Here is an 18068-nt window from a genome sequence, read left to right on the forward strand (position 1 = left end):
GGTGCTTTCAGACTGTTTTATGAGGACTCTTGTGTTATGCTGCACCGGTGTACCACCAATACCACCAATACGTCCATTTATAAACTATTATTTAATACTTTAATATGTATTTGTTTTGCTTTGTTTATTCTAACCAAATGTTATCTGTTTGGTATGATAATTTCCATGTATTTAATAGCTTATTTATTTATTTAAGGTAATTGATTTAAAAGATTGTCGTAGGACAATCATTATCTGCAAAATGTTCTGTTTCAAAGTGTATCTCCGGAACGTATCCCTCGCGAATAACGAGGGAATATTGTATCACAATTTCAAGTTGCTGGGTGTTACTTGACAAACATTTAACTTCTGATTTGCATATCAGCGAGTCATTCCGGTCTTGCACTTATCACAGCCGAGCTCTACATCACATCAGAAATAGCAGTGATAAGGATATTGCAAATAACGTCGCATGTAGTCGAGTTACCACACGCCTTGACTATGGCAACTCTGCTCTACGGAATAAACGGTGGTCTCGGCAAACGTCTCCAAAACTTTTCGATTTAAAGCTTTCGTGACTGCAGGGATTCATCTTCTTGGTTCTTTCGGTAAAGACACGTAGAAGGGAAATAATAAAATAATAAAAATTAAACATAATAAAATACAATTTTCACGACGTTTCGGCCACAACGCAAGCAGCCGTCCTCAGGTGAAGAACAGGGCTGTCGGAAAGACAGCGTCAGACGGCTGCTTGCGTTGTGGCCGAAACAGTCGTGAGAATTTGATTTTATTCTGTTTTATTTTTATTATTTTATTATTTCCCTTCTAACGTGACTTTACCGAAATGAACCAAGAAGATGTCTCCAAAACTCCCTCGCCAGAGCCGTTTGTCTGGCCCCATCTCTCTCGCAAGCTCTGCAAACCTTGTGAAGGAGCTGCACTGGTTACCAGTGCATAAGAGTTCTGTTCAAGGTTGCAGTACTCTCTTTTATGGCAAAGGACAACCTTTCAATCGACCAGAGCAATGCCATCCACCCATTTGTACCATTACAAAACCTATGTTCATCTGGTATGGACCTGCTGCTGTTGTTGTGTGTGCAATCCACTCGACTTTAGACAGCAGAACTGAGCTTCTCATCTGTAGGCCCGTTGGTCTAGAGCAGTCTGCCTACTGAAGTCTGGTCAGTTGTGACCATCGGTGAATTTAAGACCAGACGAGGTAAATTCATTTTCTCCTCACGTGTAGTTGACTTTATTGGTATTTGTTTTATTTATTTAATTTTCTCCGTGCCACCCGTGCTTCTGTCTCAGCCTTTTTGCAAAATATGGCACGTTATAAATCTTGGATCGATTGCATTTATTTATACATTTATTCATTAAAACCTGCCTCACTGCTTGCAAAATAATAATTTTCAGGACAGGAATGATGTATTGAGATGTTTCGCCAGCTTCATTACAGGATTGGTTTTCTAGATAACTGGAATGCTCAGAGAAAACCCATTGCATATGAAGGGGTAACACTGAAATGTCTGCATGAGTAGCTTCTGCAATACCGTGGCCACCTCGCAGTCAGTCCAAGTGCATTTGGGAGTGGCACAAATCTGTGATCCATCGACCTTTGCCGCCAACGCATTGGATTACAGATCTATACCACAGTGTCAACATGTGTATATATGTGCAGTGTATCGGTGCACATAGATTATCAATACATGTCCAATTAAACCAAACGAGAACAAATTTGTATACCCCTGTACCCTGCCTTTTGCAATGCAGTACAATATTACATATGGCCAAACAAAGGAATTCTCGATGTCCTGGGATTTAATGACACTGAATTAACTAAAACTACTGGAGTGCAGAAAATTAGATATTTTTTTACATATCTTTAAAAAATCTACTAATAGATGGAATTTACGCAAAGTGGGTGATATAAACAACACGGGTAGCGTTGGGCCTCTATTATCACCCCGTAACAACGTAGCAGCTCCACATTTGTGGAAATGAAACACGTCGCACGCATTTCACAGTCGCGACAACGGGTGATTTGCATTCAATCTTTTTGTCTGGTCCCAGATGAAAAATGAGAAGGAAGACCTAATATTGTCCCCCAAAGCCTCAAGCCAATGGATTATTTGGCCAAGGGGCAGGAACACTGACCTGAAGTGTGCAACGTATACTTTGCGTTTGTTGTACTTGCAAAGTACTACCCGAGGTCTGAACACACACGTGCGTGCACACTCGCATGTATGTGTGGCCAGTCTGTTTGCATTAACTATCGTGGTACAATTTAATTTGGGGGTAGGGAAACGTGAGTAAAACTCGACGGGAATACATTATTTCACGTACAGAATTTGGTATAAATGATGTGAATATGAAAATTATAAAGTGAAAATAGAACTTGGATCGTTTGGTTATGTTTTGCAAAGAGTGTGAGCTCACAGGCAAGCAGAGATGTTCATTTCTTAGTAGGATGAGGTTAATGTATATGTTTGATATACTGTGACACTACAACACTCTACCCATTTAGAATTTTTTATAAGAATTATTATTTATCTTTTATTACTGTATTTTTACCATGTCTCAATGGGACTGGATAATACTACTATGTCGTAAAGAAATACACAACAATGGAGTTCTCACCTTTTCTTTCATTTACCTCACTGAGTAAAGTAATGCCACAGATGTTTTTAGCGATGAAATATAATATACAAATTATGAAATAGAGGTGGGCAAGAGCAGGTTGGGAGTGTTTTTTTTAGACAACTCAACTTGACAATGAAAAGCATCATGCCAATGTGTCTCAAGAATAATGTTTTAATGAGTGTATATTGTATTGTCTGCCTCGACAAAGGCTCAAGCTTGTGTAAAGAATCGTGTAGAGGTGCGTGCTTGGAATTGCACAGAGAGACTGGAAGAGGAGCACCTGACTCAGTGAATTAAACACACGTTAGGGTCATTGTGTTGACTTTTAAGAATAATAAACACGATGTATGACGCGCGCATGTTTTGCTCATTTTGAAACGCTTTGTTCGATCGATCGATAACTTGGGGGTGGCAGAGCCAGGGCTCAAATTTCCTCATACACCAAACAGCTGAATGGCTGAGAACCTTAACAGGCGACAGCCTCAGCGGTTGAGAGGCTTGAGCTGCTGCTTCAATGTCTAATGTTGCTTGGTTGCTGTGAATTTCGCAGTGGGAGAGAGTTTCACATGATCGCTGCAGCTACGGATAAACGCTCAGCCAGGACAGTTCTGGTTCTAGGTACACTCGGCAGATTGTGACGTACTCCAGAGGATGCAGGGGTTTTGCTATGGTCGGTGGAGTGAGAAGGGTGAATAGGTTTGGGTGGCGTCATCTGGTCCAACCCATATGAGACTAGGCTCGAAGGAAAGCTGTCTCGGGTGTGGACCAATCAACTTCAAGGACAGTGCACATTATCAGAGTTATGTTCTTTTGTTTGTATTATGACTGCAGGTATTGCGGTCTATGCAAACATGACTCCTTGCAAAAAGGTGTCAGTTTTGTTGCCAGATAGAAGGGTAAAGAACCAATTATCATATTTTTACTGGCAAATGAGGTCCCCATAGTGTAAAATACACCTAGTTAAGTGGGTTTTGGACAGGACACGTCACGAGAAAGGATGAATGACGGCCGATCATCAAGACTTAACGATGGCGTATCAGCTTAAGGAATGAACTGGGCTGAGAAAAGTATTCATTGCAGGGATGGAGCAAATGAGATCAGATCATGCGCAGGAATGAGATGAATTGTTGCATCGTTAGACCGTGAGGATTGATGACAGCGTGGAGATTCCTTCAGCAGTGGTGGATACATCACAACCAATGATGATGAAATGCTACTGTAGACCATCACGAACGACAGCAAGTACTCTTAGGCTATGTTTACCGCTGTTCATTTATAGATCTGGCTGCTTGTGTTTTGGTAGCGTGATATTGACTTGTTGAGATAAGTCTTTCCTTTGTTGTAAAAAAATCAAGAAACTTTTTTATATAACTGTAATTAACACCCTTACGTGAAATATCTGCGTCTAAACCATGAAAGATTGCCACAGTGGTGGGCCAACTCTTATGGCTTGGCTTATCGCATTCATGAAAATAGAAAACTTGGCAGTGTGTAGACGAGCGACAGTGTGTACACGAGCGACCACTTTTATTTTTAAAGGACTGTTGCAAAAGAAAGTGACGGCATAATTCATGAAGCGGCTTCAATTTAAAAGAGGTATTAATGTAACTATGACTGCTAAGTGAAAAAAAGAAGATATTGGTGGTTAAAAGCTTACCCACCCTCATGCTGTACAGTATACATGTATTTAACATTTGCAATGACAGATTGTAAATGTTGTGGCTTTGCTGTCCTGGTAACGAATTGCCATGTTCTGTTTACGTGAAAAACCTCACTAATTAGCTGTGTCAGGTGGTGGCGGGTTTAACGACACATTTGTATATTTCCTCGATCTAACCAAAAAAACCTGTCGGTGAAAAGCAACAATCCAGCTCACGTCTGAATTCCATTGAGATTATCGTTTCTGAGCAAAGGGTATGAATGATAGATAATGAAACATGCTGTGTTTAGTTTTAATGGTGGGTACTTATTCTTGGTTCTTTTGGTAAAGTCACGTAGTAAGGTAATTTATAAAACCTTACTACCGGTCACATAAATATGTTGTTCGCTTGGTTTCTTGTCGTGGATATGACTATCTACCATAAATACTCTGCAGGTGAACACATCTTTCAGCCAGCCTGTTGAGTGTTGAGCATTTTCAAACTGATGGCTAAACTTATTTCATTGGTCTCATCTGCATGCATCTTCAGAGTAGATTTTCTTTTGCAGGAGGAGTGTAAAGTGCTTCATTTCAGAAAATAATCGTGAAAACCCCGCTTTTTGTTTTTACTTTGAATACAAACCTCATCTTAATAGAACTAGGAACTAGAAACAATATCCAAAAACATAACGCCGAGAAGACAAAGGGTGTAACCACTGCGATAAAAAACAATACGTCACTTTTTTGCCTGAGAGAGATCTTAACAAAAAGGTAGAGTGGGTTACATGTGGACTTTAAAGTTTGGGGATGACGTGCCAAATGACCAGTTCAAACCTGGCACGTCCGCTTTACGTAAAGTAGCAGTTTGAGCAGGAGTGGGCTGCATATTCAGGCTCGTGTTTAGTTTCAAGGTATTCGCAGGTGTCTAAAAAAACCTCATTAAACGAGCACAGGTGGAATGGCTAAACTTGCTATTACTGTGCAGTACTCTATTGAATCGTTTGTGTATTTAAACAAGTTTGTAGCTACAGATCTGTCGATTTTATATAAGCGAACAAAAAGTGTCTGCAGTGTACTTGTGTGGCAGAGTGCAGAGTTCAATACCCTAAGTTATAACATTCCCTGGCAGCCAGGTCATTAGTCTCTATACCTGTTCTTATTTACCTGTGTGATTACCACACGGTACGGAATGTTCATGGAGTACATAGTGTAGTGCTGTTAGTTTGAATTTTACCATATTTATATTGCTGGCCAGAGCTGACGTATGAGGAACACATTTCATTTGCCAACTATGTGTTTTGGTATCCTGTGACCACATGACATTTGTTTCGGGAGCTGACGTCGTGTAATGGTTGGCAATATTGGACTTGCAAAATACGAGTTCTCCGGGTTCGATTCAATTATCCGGCACGGCAGTAGAATCAATGCGCAAGTTACTTGACATCCCCCCCCCCCGCCGCATGCCTCTGTCCACCCAGCAGTGTAAATGAGTTCACCACAGTTAGTCGACCGGCATGTGTGGTGGGGTAAAGTGCGGGCACTACGACCGGTACTCCCACTTCTGTGTTGTTGGACAGGACAACATGTCGTCCGGGTCACAATGGACGTTGAAGATCCCGTGACATCATTTGCAAGAGTAGGCCATTGTTTGCCAGTGCCACGGTCCAAATAAAAAATGACCTACAAATTATTACAATGGCATACAAATATCAATCGTAATCACCCCCCCCCCCCATCTCTCCATAAATTCTGTAAAAATTTGGCAGGACTCCATTTATAAAGAGTCATGAGACTCAGTGGGGTAAATAAGCATAATTTTAATAAAGAGTTATTCAAGAACATAATGTGGCACCACGTAATCCCAAATAAGCATATACGCAGTGTAAACAAATATTTTGCCTGCACTTTTAACAGACCGTGCCAACTTGCCCCCAGATCCTTTAAGCCCTCTGTTGCCTTCAGTGATTTTCCTCATTACTAAATACTTGTGTTTTATTATTTCCCCGTTTGAAAATCACTGCTGCACTCATCCCTCCACTAATTTCCATTCCATAGTCTTTAATACAGGGGATTCAGAAGAGAAACAGTAGTTACGGTGCTGAGCTGTGGTCCTAGTGACCCGCGTTTGATTCCCGGTCAGAGCTGACATCAGTTACGAGTGATATTAGAACTGGCCCTGCTCCCATAACTGATATGGCTTGGGAGGAGAAGCCTTCGTCCATTGGTGGTTCGAAAATGGGTAGAGTTTAATTATTTACTTTATCGTCAATACATTTCGTAATCAATATTCATAGTCCTCTTTTTTTCAAGCCACTTATGCTCCCAGCGTTTACACAGTTGACATGCGAGTGGTTTACACTCTGGCTGTCTATGTACACATGAATTATGCTCTCAGAACTGTAATAAACCAAAATGAGCGCATACGCCGGAAGCCAGGCCTCGGTTTGTATTACTCCGTTGGATGCAAACCCAGGACTCAAATCCATTATCTCCACGGGTGCTGGCTTGGCGGTGGATAATGCCATGGGCATCGCACTGCTGATGGGGCCACTCAGTCGGAATATACTGCAGAACTGAGTGGCAAGAGATGTGTAAACGTAAATATTTCATTGTAATGGTGGCATTCATCACCAGTGGTCAATGAAGGTCTGAGGGTAAATGCGTTAATTGGTTGTACGGTTAATGAATTCAAACAATGAAACAACCGAGCCTCATCAATTAATCTTCCACCTACGTATGGCAGTCTTCGAGGGTGTGTAACTGATTAGATATGAGTTGGTGTAAGTGCAAATGTGGGTGCGTGTACTGTAGTACTGTTTTTGTTACTGACATTGATGGGATTTTTAAAGAAAAAAACCTCTCATTGGATGTGCCCACATGCTTAAAATAAACAAAAAACCCAGCCCGTACATTTAGAACCATATACAGAACAGTGGAACCCCTCTTATCCGTGGTGATGTGGAGGGAAACCTTCTCGGATCCTATTACTCGTGGTGAATTTACCCCCTTTATCCGCAAAATAAAACGTGGGGTTTTGTGAATAGTGCTCCGATTCATAGATGTACCCCCCCGCTCCATCCCGACATCCCAGCTGCCCTTGCATAACCGAAGGCAATGCGTCGTCGTTGTTAATTCGAGGCTGCCGTGCTAAGTTCCACAAGGTTAAACTGTTTCGTGCCCGTTTTGCAATCAAAAGAAATCGCATCGAGACACACGAACCAAACACTCGGCTGCAATGGAAAATGTGGCTTCGTGTTGCAGAAGGACAACGTCAGCCAGTAAGAGAACGGCTGCGTCAAGTTGTGTGGCGCAGAGCGCTGTGGTGAGTCTTTGTGCGGAGGTTTTTGGATGGAGAAATGTAAATGCTGTTTCGTTTTCGTGTTGTGGTGAAGGAACTAAAGCTCCCAATTGAGGTCCTTGGACAGATAATGCTTTGTGTACACGACAGCCGCTGGCTTGTTCGTCTTTGCCCCCCTCCTCCTCCTCCCAATGTAACTCTGCAGCTCTGTAATCATTTAAAATTTGCTCTAATTCCTATTTCCGTGGTGTAGGTTACTGTGTACGTTCCCCATGGGTTCCTCTCGCAATTGACGTCATCTGGAGAATGGCTCGTTTGTGTGGATCTGTTAGTGTGTTTGTGTTCTTATCGGTGAGTTTCGTTAGATGTGAACGCAAATTATGAGCGAGGTTGAATTAAAAAGTTACCCATTGGAACTGGAAACCAAAACAGTTTTTTTCTTACAATACGCTAATTTATTGACTGCAGATGGTGGTGCTGTAACTATGGCGTGGCACAGTGGCGAGATGTCATGTCCCTCGCCTGATATGAAGGAGGTGGTGGGTTTGATCCCAACCATGACAATGCCTGGATATTTCGAATTTGCATGTTCTCTCTCTCCCCGTGGTCATGTGGATTTTTCGCCAGGTCCTTAGGTCTTACCCTCCATGTTTAGAAACATATTAAACATGACGGTGTATATACTATGTGTTTACTTAGAAAGTCAGCTTGGCCTCTGCATGACAATGTGCTTGACTGATGGTGCTTGCGGTAGGGGCTGAGGCATGGGAGGAGGTTACTCGGTGTGACTTCCTGATTTGCGTAGATTTATATTCAAGAAAGTTCTCACACCCTTCATGATAAAACAATCGAGAAAAACCTGATCGGATTTTTTATTTGGCCTCGGGTCCCCTAATAGATCTATACATTTACAGTGCCAGCTAACATCGGGATTAAATATTTCGTGTAACAAAAAAAATAGGCATAAGAGCGCACGCAGTTCGTGGGTTTTTCGCGATTATGCCGTGTAGATGTCCACTTGTTGTTGTTCGGCACGATGTCTGACGGTTCGCCCTACATGCCGAAAGCTTTTTTACCTATTGAGTTGAAGCATCTCCCGCCATGTGAAACGAAACGCCGGACATCGTACCGCAAACAAACGTTTGCGGTACATACAATTAGAAAACTCACAAGAGAAAAAAAACCCCTCCAACTAATGGAACAACAAAAAGCAGTGAATGCAATATGGCATATTAATTCACTCTTGGTATCAATTAGGGTTAAATTACTGTACTGTACAGTGCTGTAGTTTGAGCCACTGTCGACTGACTTGGCATTGAATCGTTATTAATTTGATCAGATTGAGGATTCCATGGCGCTGTTCTTGCCAGTGACGGGCAATTGGAGGGCTAAGTGCTGTTCGGGAGGTTGCACTCTGAAATACAATAGAGTAATTGAATTATGGCGTCTGCATTGGCAATGTCCTGCCAATCTTGAGATACAGTGCTGTATTGGGTGGGTCTGGCCAACATCAAGTATTTGGATACGAATTCTATTTGAAAAGGTGGCTTCGTGCGGTGGCTTTGTGCCAGGACACGTGGCACACAGAATCGCTGAACAATAACCAAAGGCGCAGACAGATTTAGGTGCTGTGTGTTCCTGCTTGCCAATATTTTAAGTACAACTGCATAGGTTTATTTTTCTTTTTCTCACGGTTGTGCTGTATGGGTTCCCTTTATAGACGTTAGGGGATGTGTACTCATTGTGTAGTTGGGCTTCGAGGTGTTTGTGCACTGGCCCAACCTCTTCGGCGCTCTGTTTGAGTTTCGCAAATAACACTCACACAGGCAGACCATTAATTATAATGGGTTTTTTTTATTCAAGGAAAAAACCTTGGGGTGCCTCGGGCTTAACATGTCTGCATTATTATACCGTGCAGTATTTGGACTTGGAAATACTGTACAGTGATGCGGTTGCCCTGCCTCGCACTCTGGCAGCACGGTTTCGTCTTATTGCAAGTGCTCGTTTGATAGACATATAACAGTGGGGTACCGTCACAAGGTGTGGGTTCTGAACGTGTGAATTTGCATAGAATATCTCCCAACGCTGAAGTGTTTGTCTCGTGCTTTTATGCTGCCATAAAAGCCCTTATTAACAGGACGTGGTTACAATGCTGGCTGCCCTTGATGGAACTTGAGAAATTCTTCTCAGCGAAACGCCACCTCTTTTAAACCTGGATTAAAACTGAAAAATAGTTGGCTTGTTTGGAATTTCAATGACCGTTTTGAGAAGAAGAAGAAAATACACTGTATGGCTTCTGGGTATTTATATGAAAATGTTTCAAAGGCTTTGTTTTGTAACACTGTTTGTGTGCCCTGGTCCCCAGTTTACTTCTGCCCCCCACCTTTACCCTGTTGCCAACCCCCCCCCCCCCCCCCCCCCAGACTTTGTCTTCACCGTGCCACCTGTTGCCTACCAGCGGCGTGTCTGGGTGATTTGTACCATAACACACTGGGGGTGTACGCATGGGCGAGTTGGCAACCGGTGCTCATTGTTTTTGCCAACGGTGGTGACCCCCCCTCCTCCTCCTCACAACGCCTAAAGGCAGTGGGGGGCCTCTCCGCTTGGCTCTGTCGCTGTCGGCTGGAGCAGAGCTGCGGAAGCCCAGCTCGACTTCATGCGGCATCTGCGACACGTGTCATTTCGGGGTCAAATCTTGGGGGGGGGGGGGTGCTGGGATTGCCTGAAAAAAATACCTAAAACGGTTTAAACAACGAGCCCCCCTCTGTTGGACGAAAACAAACCGATGGTGATGAGCATCTGAAGCCATGGTGGCATACAGGGCCAGATTAAGATTGTGTAGGCCCCTGGGCGACAGGTACTGTGAGGCCCCCTCAGTAATATTTTCAAAAGGGAAAAAAAGTTAAAGAAAAATATAAAGTGTTTGTACAAGGCTAACAACAAATAAAATTCAGCATTCACAAATGAAATAACTTTTCACTTCAATCTCTGAAGGCCCTCCGGCTGGCGGAGGCCCCTGGGCTGCAGCCCCTAAAACCCGTGCCTTAATCCGGCTCTGGTGGCATATACAGTAAAGTACTTTTACACTCTTGGCATGTTCTGGACGAGGGGTCGAAATCCGTTACGGTACAGTAAATGTACTTTGATAAGAATTCTATCCGAGTTGATGTTTGGGGTGAGGGGAGGTGTGCTATGGCAGGTTGCATTATCTGTGTTTATTATCTCTGCATTCTAGACCTATTATCCGACCGGATAAAGTGTGGAGTAATACACGGAACTGGATGAACTTCACTTAAGTGGAAGAAAGCAGCCGTTCTGGGTGACTCGTACATGCAAACTTTGTTAAAAAAAAAAAGTTTGTGCAAAAACGTAAAAGCCTTACAAATATTAGATGTGGATAAAAGGTACCAAGATACATGTTAAAAGTATAGCCAGACAGAGTGACTCACTCAAGCAAATGACATGGGTAAGATTTATTTGTTTCGGCAGGACCCAAGTAGCTCTTGGGCACTATTTCATGGGTATCCTACAACGCTACAGATTTTCCACAGTGGGGATGTTAGTTACAATCTTGGTGACCATGGGGTCCGATACAAACAGCGAGTTTGTATCGCGCTTTACACGTTACATGAATAGGGAAAAGCAGTCGAAAAGCGAGAAAAATAACTTTGATTTAAAAAAAAAAAACTTTTTTTTCGAACAAAAATAGTGGAAGGAAAAGCACATTTTTTTTATAATCATAACTGTCAGAAACCGGGACCTTTGAGTGTGATGGACACAGATTTGAGCTTATATTTTCCCACCAATTACTGATTAAAGCTACATCTATATCGTGTGGTGGATCGTATGAAGTTGCGCAGATGACTTTTCGGGCAGGTATAATAATAAGATTTGACCAAATAAAGGAATTTAATGAAAGCAGGTCTTTTTTTGCTTTGCTGTTGCATAGGCAACGTAAGAGAGAATCTCTTCGCTTCACAATGCAGGTCAAAGGTAAACATCGTTCTTTTAAAATTGATCCCAGCACCACATCGTTCCCAGAGGGCCCCACACCCACCTGGAAACAATGGTTATGTTGCTTGCGCTCCTATTGAATACATAATTGTGGTACTTGTATTTTACATTTCATCCCTGTACAATGGTCTCCCTCTATTTTATGGCACATTTACGGACGATGATAATGCTGATGCACATCTTGGCCAAGATTGTTAAACGGGCGCTTTCATTTGGGTTCCGGAATTCCCGCTTGCGAAAACAAAAACCGCCTTTTACGATGCCTCTCGCGGCTCACGTGGGCACCCTGGCGTGTCGCGTGCCATTACAAAAAATACCACGTGGCCGCGATGGCGACAAGTTGGCATGCCGAGAATGGAGATCCCCTTCACGACCACTCATAAACTCCATGGCCTTGCTTTTCAATTTAACGTTTAAATGGTTGGTTTGTGCTGCGCGTGTCGGTCTCCAACACGGGTTAAAGTCAGAATAAATGTTTTTGGGTAAGATCACGTTAATAAAAATGTGTTCGCCAAAAACCTTGATTATCAATAATATTGGTCGCAAAAGCCTACGTGTTAAATGTGTCATATATCTTCATGCATTGGGTTAATGCAATTGTACAGCTGTTCTGCATCAAATAAATAAAGGTAACGTGCGTGGTATCTGAATCCATTCTACTTCTGACTTCCCCACTCCCTCTTTTCACCAACACATTGAACAGAGTGGTGAAATATGGTGAAACAACCTCAGTAATTAATGCGGTGTGGTTAGACCTTTATTGAGCAATGGGTTGATAAAGGGCTTAAATGTGTTTAAAATATAATCATATAAGCGTTACAAGAAGATTCAAATATTTACTGTGTCCTGTCACGTTTAATGCGTTCTGTGTGAGTGGAATGTGACTTTGCTCACCGTTTCTTTCTGGTGATCATTTATCGTTGCTCAGTTTTCTCAAAATGAACACAGATTTTTCTTATTTCACATGTCTCTTAATACAGTACAATCACACATTGCACAATGTTTCAGAAATGTTCAGGTGTTCATGAGGAAGTGAGACTAAATCCAAACACGTCTAACACTAAACGAGTTATTTGATAATACTGCGTTAGCACTGGTGCACAATTGCAAATAAAAAAAAACTCGCACAGCTATATAATCGGCGACGTTTTGGGCCATGGCCCTTCATCCCATAATATATACACTACAGTATTATATTATTGTATCTTCATAATCATAAACGCTGGATGAAGCCCCCCCTCCCATGCAATTTCCATCCGTCGTCCTACAATGCCGCAATCCAATTCACCTCTGCACATGAGGTGAACTCATCCCTCAATCTCTGTGGTGGTGGTGGTTAATCTTCGGCCTGTTCTTCCCTGCACTTCCCCACTCATTTGCCTCGACCACCGGCCACACAGTGTTACCTTATTTGCGACTTGCGCAAGCCCAATTACTTTCCGACGTCGCTAACTTGTGTATGTTCTCTGATGGCTTGTCCCAATGTCTTCCCGGTCTCTCTGTGTAATTCCAAGCGTGTATCTCTCGGTGCTTTCATGAATAAATGTTACAGCAGGGGCCTTAGCTGGCCAGGAATTTGTCCCTGAACGTTTGTAAAACGTTTGCCAGCCTCTCATTGGGGTGATGTGATGTTTACCTTAGAATGGTATCTTTACCTTTTAAAAGTGGTTCATTACTGAAAACAAATCGTATGATAAATTCCTGTGCAGTAACACCCTGGAAAGAATTAAGTTTGATGTTGTGACTCACCCCTGATATAAATGTCAGAAAGGTAATAATATTAGAAGAATTTAAAAACAGCCAGATTGAAGAAATAAAAAATCCTGTTTTTTTTACATATTTTAAGAATATTAAGTCATTACCCTTGGTCTGATGGAAGATCGCTTTAATGCTCGGGTATTGTTTGTCTTTGTGTGTTTTGTCTCCAATTGCAGTGTTTATAGCTCTTATTTCGATGAGCCATTACCAGCAAAAATGGTGGGCTTAAAGGCTGCTCCGAATACTTGAGCACAGACAACACTTACCTGTGTGCTCTGGCGCTGGAAGAAGCATACATTGGTAGCAGCAACAACACTCAGAATGAATCCTATTCGCTCATATACATTGCATGAGTTTCCTCTTTTTGTCAAAATATGCTTTGTTTCACTCAGTCATTTTTTGGATTACAATTATCACCAATACATGATCATCGTAAAATAAAGCTGTGTTCATTATGGTAAATTGAACAAGGATATATGGTTATCACGAAAAAGAGTGAGCAAAGTCACATTTCAATAAACGAATGTGGCATTAACAGGTAGTTTATACACTACTAAAAAATCGTGTAATACTTGTATCATATTCGTCAATCCATTGCTGGATAAAGGTACAGTATTAATTTCAACAGTACTTTCGGAGGCAAACGTTTTGCAGAAGTTGGTTGATATTTGGCTGAATAACATGCTCTGTAGGTATCCTAAACAAAGTAGAAACGTGCCCCATCGTCTTGTTCCTGCCATGAGCATACCCGACAGGTTAGTGGAGTTTAAAATAACAATCATATAATTTCCAGCCATTCTCAGTCCACCAATGCATGGTGGCCTCCCCTCCCATGCCACTATGGCAGGGTCACAAAAAAACTGCCACCATAACAATGCCCGGTTTAGTTCTTCAACAAAGCTCATTTCTACAGGCAGTGTACACTACATCAAGAATATCACAGGCCAAGGGGAAAGATACATGTACGCTAATTCAGAGGACCTGAAAGCGAGAGAGAGTAAATGCGTGTTGATGACGTGAGGTTTCCACACAGCCGTCGTCAGGATGTGTTGGTGAAGGCAGCGGGAGTGGGTGAAGACCGCACCGTTTCTCGCAATCACTTGCCACTGATGTTAGCCGTGGCCGGGAGCCGAACTCGTGTCGCCTGGTTCCTAGTGCAGCATGCTAACCACCCTATAGCCACTCCACCCCCAGTGGTATGCAGATAACTTCTCTGACTGAAGGCGCAGATGATTAATTATTTAGCTGCCGTCACGACTGTCTCATTTGAATATTGGTGAGAATGAGTTCCTGCCAATGTTGCTGACGGAAGGGATTTTGAAACGTCGTGTCTATTTGAGTGACTTATTACTGTTTAGTGCGGAGAGGAACAAGTGGCAGCGGTATTCATTTAAAAGTGCATTTTTTATTCGTAATTTTTTGTAACCACAATCACAAGGAAGTTGGTTCTTTTAAAAATATTACTGCCACCTTTTTATTTAGGCATTGTTATGTCGATCAGCCCTGGTCAGTCAATTCCGATTGAAGGCCACCCTCACCAAGTCCGTTGCCTTATCTCGCAGTCCCTCGACACAACAATCTGTCCAGCATCTGCCCATGGGTGTATTTTATTGCTGCTCCTGTGGTGAACATAATTGACAACGTGCACACTGCAGACACGATTTTTGGACTATCCAAGGGTATTTCACTCTCTGGAAAAAATTATGCAGTCGTTCAAGCTCTTACAGTGGAACTAATACAAACCATTTACAAAAATGGAACTACTTTGAGATAGCATAAAGAAAGTAACAAAATGCATGTGGCATTTCAAGGGGAGTCCGATAACTTGACAGGTAATTTTAAGTGGGGTTGAGTATACGGTTTGACCCTTGGACACTATGACTATTTATAGAATGGGAACATTGGTGTTTTGTGGCTGATAGTGGCGTATAAATGAAGTTAACTTGTTTTTAAAGAACATGTTTACTGGCAGCGTAAAATGGAGCCCATGGCACTCACGCCGACTATAGAGACTTTGAGGCTTTTAAACACTTCAACTCAAGCACTTTATCTACATACTGCACTGCAGTGTCCCATGTCTAGACTATATATAGTGGCGCGCGGCGTGTATAGGTGCAACGATGCACTGATTCACAATGTTGATTCCTCAGCTTCCGATACGTGCACAGTATTGCTTAAGAATCGATGTCTTTTTTGGGTTTGTTTATTTTGCATGTGGGTTCTCGTGACCCCATCTGCCACAGGTGCTTGCATTCACCGCTATAGTCATCCTCTCACATGTCTACCGTGGTGGACTGCCAGGACTTAAATCACTGTGCTGAATTTGTATGATAAATGTTCAACACATTTGGGGGGTTTCATTGACTTCTAAATGTATACTAAACCAAAGCAAATGCTTGGTTTTGCTTCAATCATTTATTCATGAGAGGGTTAAAAACCAAGAATCGGTTCTTGGTAAAATCGCTACCCTAAAGCATTAAAGGCAGTGTATTTTTGTAATTACCCTAGTTTTACTGTGGGATTAATATTTTTTTTCTGAGTGCGCTTGTTTAACATGTAGGCTTGTGCGACCAATACAAGTATATATGTTAACGCGATCTAACCCAAAAACCTTTATGGATGAGTATGCCTGTTTATCCAGGAGAGCATCGCCGCATCCCAATATTCGTTTTCAGGAATGTCCTGCCAGGCTTTTACAGTCGGGGGCGATGGTGATGTGCGTAATCCCAATTCAGTCATTTGCTGGCAATTTTGCAGCATTGGGATCCTTGACCAATACCAGTCACTGTATATTGTACTTTTTCTTTTAAGCAAATGGGGAAAAACCCGTGCAGATAAAGGGTGACAACATCCACACAGAAAGGGCTGCCCGAGTTGGCAATTGAACCCAAGGCACCTTCTTGCGTTGAGGCCATGATTGTTACCTCTGCACCATGCTGCCGCCCGGTGCTTTGCAGTGGAATAGACACTGTCGAGGGTAATGGAAGGCCCGCATGAAACTAATTGGGCGATACTCCAAGTGTGTTTATGTAGAACGGGGATGAAGACTAGGAATAATCTGTTTCTTTTGCCTAAAATCACGTCATTTGTGTCGCAAGACAGGAGCAGATGATAATAATAGAACCGGCATGATCACATTAGGCATGAACGAGCAGGCAAAACTATGATTCATAATACATTTATATTGGGTTAGATATAGTTACAGTGCCAATTTTCAACCATACCCTCTGCCATCATCCAGAGCTAATCAATTTGTCTTGTGGGCAAATCTGCCATTTGAATTGGTTTTTGAGAAAACCATAATGTTGAAAAGCAAGCACAATTTTTACAATTGTTCAATTGGCACATTTGCCTACGTCACAACTTTCTTTGATTGGCTCTGTGGGCTGGTGGAGGGCATGGTCGAAACATTTGCAGTATGAATGTTGAACTTCGTTGAACTTCTTTTGCACCGTACGTAGCCAACCGTGCTAATGGGAGGTGCGGGGGAAGGACCACAAACTAAGCACAACAATAAATTCGTAATAAATTAGTTTTCAACTCATTTCTGATACCTACACGATCAAACTTAATGTAAGATCAGTTGTTAAAGCCTACTTCATATAAGAATGGAAATTAAACATAGTTTTTCCAAGCATGGTTACTGCAAAACCCCGGAAATGCAGACACGCTTAATCCAACACTGCGTCAACTGCAGTAATTTTTGTCCAAGCGCAAGTAACGGGTCTTGGTAAAACGAACTCGCTTCGTTTTGTATGAGGTTTCTTTTTACCTTACTTTTCGATATCGGAGGTAAAGTATATCCCTCGTTATTCACGAGGGATATGTTCCGGAGATGCTCTTGAATAGTACATTTTGCAGATAATGATATTGGCATACAAAACCTATCTTTTATCCTATCACTTTATCTCGCATCACATTTCCTTGATGTAGCCGTGTAGAGTTCCAGATGCGATTTGTGGATAGCAAGTTCGTGACTATCGAGAAAATGATGTAAATATAACTAAGTTAGTTATCTTCTTGGTTCTTTTGGTAAAGTCACGTGACTTTACCGAAAGAACCAAGAAGATGAATCCCTGCAGTCACGAAAGCTTTAAATCGAAATTTAAGTTAGTTATGTTCATTAGCAAATAAAATGGAATTTGGAGCTGCTTAGCACATTTTTTTCAAAAATTGATTTTTTTTCCCCCATGAGCTCCTCAGGGCTCATCTGTTCAACTTCTAGATTGATTTGTGAGCATTGAAATAGTGACCGAGTGCTCCAGATGGCCTATAAAAAAAATACCAGGTACACACCACATTTACAATTATTGCGGGATAATATGCACGGCAATTTTGCTCGACATCTTGAGTTTGTATGTTGCCCGAGTTCAACGTAAAATCGCAGTTAATTTGCAAGGCTGTAGTCAATGCGTACCCCATAATTTCTGCAAGTCATTGTACAATGAAAAATGTGATTGTTATGAGTCAATTTGCAATGATTCATCGAAAATGTTTGGCTCTGTATGGGGTATTTATTGAAATTATTAATGACTTCAAGGTAATTGTTGCATTTGACCCCACTGAAAATGCATTTTACTCTCATAGTGTCAAGACAAGAGGGTAAATTTAATCCATGACCCAAACCCTAAACTGGAGTGCTGACTGTGACTTTTGACATGGCTGCTCCGTGCCACCGTGTGGAGAAGCCAGACAAATGGATGGGTGCCCAGTCTGCTGCTGTAGGGGAAAAGGCTC

At 42.0% G+C, this 18068-nt stretch overlaps 1 protein-coding gene across 7 annotated transcripts in view; it reads left to right on the forward strand.

Moving 5' to 3' along the window:
* B3GNT2 (UDP-GlcNAc:betaGal beta-1,3-N-acetylglucosaminyltransferase 2) overlaps positions 1-18068 on the forward strand; it is a 74101-nt gene that overhangs the window by 45454 nt on the left and 10579 nt on the right. The window contains exon 1 of one of the 7 annotated variants that reach the window (XM_061559133.1): positions 1181-1198. The exons of the other annotated variants lie outside the window; for them this stretch is intronic. The gene's annotated coding sequence lies outside the window, so the exon portion shown is untranslated. Of the gene's footprint in view, positions 1-1180; positions 1199-18068 lie in introns of those variants that run through there. 7 annotated transcript variants of the gene reach the window in all.

The sequence above is a fragment of the Lethenteron reissneri genome, chromosome 25 (assembly GCF_015708825.2).
Source record: "Lethenteron reissneri isolate LAM-NWPU_2019-01 chromosome 25, ASM1570882v1, whole genome shotgun sequence".
Lineage (NCBI taxonomy): Eukaryota > Metazoa > Chordata > Hyperoartia > Petromyzontiformes > Petromyzontidae > Lethenteron > Lethenteron reissneri.